This window comes from Nicotiana tomentosiformis, chromosome 7 (genome assembly GCF_000390325.3).
Source record: "Nicotiana tomentosiformis chromosome 7, ASM39032v3, whole genome shotgun sequence".
Taxonomy (NCBI): Eukaryota; Viridiplantae; Streptophyta; class Magnoliopsida; order Solanales; family Solanaceae; genus Nicotiana; species Nicotiana tomentosiformis.
The window spans coordinates 111,889,676-111,894,138 of NC_090818.1; the positions used below are offsets into that span (position 1 = coordinate 111,889,676).

Sequence of the window (4,463 nt, forward strand, 5' to 3'; positions counted from 1 at the left end):
TGCTTTAACTCTCTTCTCGCACGGCATCACCCTTCGTACTTTAACTCTCTTCTAGTACGGCATCACCCTTCTGCTTTAACTCGACATCACCCTTCGTGCTTTAACTCTCTTCTAGCACAGTATCACCTTTCGTGCTTTTACACTCTTTGAAAATGGCATGGCATCACCCTTCGTACTTTAACTCTCTTTGTCACTTCATAATTCAATAAATAATAATGTGAAATTTGCACGGCATCACCCTTCGTATTTTTACACTCTTCCTTACCATGAAAATAAAAATAAAAATTCGGAAGAGTATTAAAATGCAGGGATATATTCTTATCAATCAATTCAATATCAGAATACTGACCTTACATTCCAAAATATTCAACAATAATTTCATGAAAATGATCAAATAAATAATAATAACTTAAGCAGGAATATCTTAATTAAATAGGCAACTATTCACAATTAAACAAATTCCACCCGCATGCTTTGACTCAACCACAACGCATAAGTACGTGTCACCTCACATATACGTTATACCCACACTTAAATCACGTACCAAATAGACAAATAAGTCCTACTCCCTCAAGTCAAGGTTAACCATGACACTTACCTCGATTTGCAACCAACTCAAGATTCCAAAAAACCTTTGCCTCGCGAATTGTTGTCTGAATGCCTCAAATCTAGTCACAAACAATTCAATATACTCAATACGAATTATAGAAACTAATTCTATATGAAAATACTAAATTTTCCAATCAAAACCCAAAATTCAATTCAAATATCGATAGTAGGGCCCACGTCTCGTAATCCGACAAAAGTTATAAAATATGAATGCTCATTCAATCACGAGTCCAACCATATAAATTTTACCAAATTCTGACATCAACTCGACCCTCCAATATCTGCATAGTGCATTCTGACTGTCCATCTATCTATAGGTGAAATATTGTACTCAACTCAAATCTTATTTTCAAATCCCTAGGCCCAAATCCTCGAATTGCGCCTCAAAAATATGTAATTTGGTTGAAATACTCGATGATAATTTAATATTATTGACTAACAATGATCACAAGTGAGTTACCTCAAGTTTTCCCGTAAATTCTCGCTCAAAAATCGCCTCAAGCCGTGTTGGAAATGTCCAAAATGATAAAAAACGTCGGAACCCTCTATTTTATAATCTGACCAGGGCTTTCGCTTATGCAGATCACTAAGCCGCTTCTGCGGCTAATCACGCTTTTGCGGAATTCAGTCCGCTTCTGTAATGGAGCCTACCCCTCCCCATTCCGCTTTTGCGATCACAAAGCCGCTTCTGCGGCTTCGCAGATGCGGCAAAATTTCCTCACCTGCACACACTGCCTTGCTAGAACCTCCCCGCTTCTTTGCTTTCCCATCTCGCTTATGCGAGCTCTCACCTGCGATAAAATGTCTGCATGTGCGATTATACCAAAAGGCAAAATTTTCAGATTTTTCCTTAAGTCCAAATTTTAATCCGTTAACCATCCGAAACTCACCCGAGGCCCCCCGGGACCTCAACAAAACAAACAAACAAGTCCTAAAATATCATATGAACTTAGCCGAAACTTCAAATCACATTAAACAACGCTAAAATCACGAATTATACCCCAATTCAAGCTTTAAAAACTTAAGAATTTCAACTTCTATATTCGATGTCAAAACCTATCAAATCATGTCCGATTGACCTCAAATATTGCACACAAATTATAAATGACATAACAGACTTATTCAAATTTCCAGAATCGAATTCCGACCTCGATATCAAAAAGTCAACTCGTCGGTCAACCTTCTAAACTTAAAATTTTATTTTAGCCATTTCATGCCTGATTTAACTACGGACTTCCAAATAATTTTTCGGATATGTTCTTAATGCCAAAATCACTATAAAGAGCTATTGGAATCATCAGAACACTGATCCTGGTTCGTTTGCTCAAAATATTGACCGAAGTCAACTTAAATGAGTTTTGAAACTCCATTTCACATTTGTAATCAATATTTTTCACATAAAAACCTTTCAAAAAATTTACGGACTGCGCACGCAAGTCGAAAAAAGTGAATGGTGTTATTTGAGGTTTTAAAAACAGAAATAATTATTAAATTTAAAGATGACTTATTGGGTCATCACACATCTGAGTCTCTGAAAATAATTAAAATTATTTGTTTACTCTACATCTCAATGTACAAAACTTGTGTTTATCCATAAATTAAGAAGTATAAATTCAAATCATATAGTACTAATTAATCTAATATTATATTAATAAAATATTTTTAAATTTTTTATGTTAGTTAATGGTGGCGATGTCTAATAGTAGTGATTGTGGGTGCCGATTGGGTAGTAGTTGGTGCTGGTATTGGTTGATGATTGTGATTATGAGTAGTAGATGGTGGATAACAGTAGTAGTTAACGGTGGTGGTGGTGGTCACTGATAACAGTGATGGTAATATATAGTGCTTATTGATAATTATTGTGGTAATGGTAGTTGGTGGTGATAGTTGTGAATAATGGCTAGTGGTAGAGACAACTGACATTCGTGCTTGGCAGCGGTGGTAGTTGTAGCTGAGGATGATGGTAATAGATGGTGGGTAGTGGGTGGTGGTAATCTATAACGGTAGATGACAATGATAGCAGTGGTGATGGTGGTTAGTGGTGAAAGTGTATGAGTTATAGTAAAATGTCATTTTAACATAAATTCTTGAATGTATAACATCTTAATGATATTAAGACTATATTATAGATCTTAATTATTAATATCTATTTGGACCCATTAAGAGATTGTAAATTAAAAAAACAAACAGACTTAATGGTTAAGATTTGAATGATCAAGATTAAGATCTAAAAAATAAACGCACTTAATGATTGATATCTGAATGATTAAGATTCAGACCTCCATTAAATGCAAACAAATGAGAAAGATGAGATGCGGCATTAAGCCGGCATTTACAAGACTATAACAACAACTCCGGCTTAACTCTAAGCAAGTTAGGATCGACTATATAAATTATCACGGAGCTTGTCGTTCTATTTAATATCATCTCAAAAGCATCTTGTAGAAATAAGCTTGCTTAGATTCCTTTTTCTTCCCCGAGAAAAATTAATATCTTTAAAAACATAAATTTGTCCATTTCAATATATCTATATCTATATCTATATTATGTTAAAAGTACGAAGACTCTTATCGAAATATTGTTCGCCTTTTTTATTCTTTAAAAATAGAGTTCACGCTAGATAAAATTATAATTGTAATATAGTAATTATTTTCATAATATTTATGAATTTAAAATTAATTAAATTTTATTTTTTAATTTTTTCCTTATTTGAACTAGGTAAAAACTTCTAACATTTAGGAATCTAAAATTGAATAAGATTTTACTTACACGTTTTTCCTTATTAAAATTGTGTAACTATTTTTCTTAAATCTGAAGTTAACGTTGTTTATCAGCTTCTTCTCTTGATCATCCAACGAGATTGGAGTTAAATCACAGCACTATATGTAAAAGAAAAAAAAAGATTAAAAAAAAAGTTTTGGACACGTTAAGAATCATAGCACTTATTAAACATTTTTCAAAATCTATTTTTTGGTATATTTGTAATGACCCGACTTGTCGTTTTAAGAATTTACGCCCCATTCAGTGACTTAAGGTCTCGAGCAGCTTCGCAATATGTATTATGACCCGTGGGTGTGGTCGAGTTTGATTTACTAAAGATTTGGAATTACATTAAAAGAACAATCCTTAATTTGAAGCTTAAATAGAAAGAGTTGACCGGAGAGTTGACATTTGAGCAAACGACTCCAGAATGGAATTTTGATGATGTTAATAGCTCCGTATGGTGATTTTGAACTTAGGAGCGTGTCCGGAAAATTATTTGGAGGTCCGTAGTGGAATTAGGCTTGAAATGCCGAAAGTTGAATTTTTGGGAAGTTTGACCGGGGGGTTGACTTTTTGATATCGAGGTCAGAATCCGATTCTGGAAATTTGAATAGGTCTGTTATTTCATTTATGACTTGTGTACAAAATTTGAAGTCATTCCGAATTGATTTGATGTGTTTCGGCACAAGATAAAGAATTTGAAAGTTCAAAGTTCATAGATTTTGATTTGAGGTGCGATTCATCATTCTGATGTTGTCTGATGTGATTTAAGAATTTGACTAAGTTCGTATGATTTTTTAGGACTTGATGGTATATTTGGTTGAGGTCTCGAGGGGCCTTGGGTGAGTTCGGATGCCTAACGGATCGAATTTGGATTTGGAGGAGGAGCTGAAGTAGCTGGGCATCTGGTATGATCGCACCTGCGCGAAAAAAGGGCCGCAAGTACAATCTCGCGAATGCGAGGAATTAGTCGCGGAAGTGGAAAATGCATGGGCTGGCCAGGCACCGCGGGTGCGAAAAATTTGCCGCGGGTGCGAAAACCTTTGTCGCGAGTGCGAAGCCGCGGGTCCAAAGAATTTTACCGCTGATGC

General features: G+C 35.0%; 1 non-coding gene across 1 annotated transcript; it reads left to right on the forward strand.

Moving 5' to 3' along the window:
• The first annotated feature begins 3,389 nt into the window (after window positions 1–3,389).
• LOC117279126 (small nucleolar RNA snoR97) lies at window positions 3,390–3,496 on the forward strand. Its single transcript, XR_004509527.1, has one exon. It is a non-coding gene; the product is annotated as a small nucleolar RNA snoR97 (small nucleolar RNA).
• Window positions 3,497–4,463: the final 967 nt, after the last annotated feature.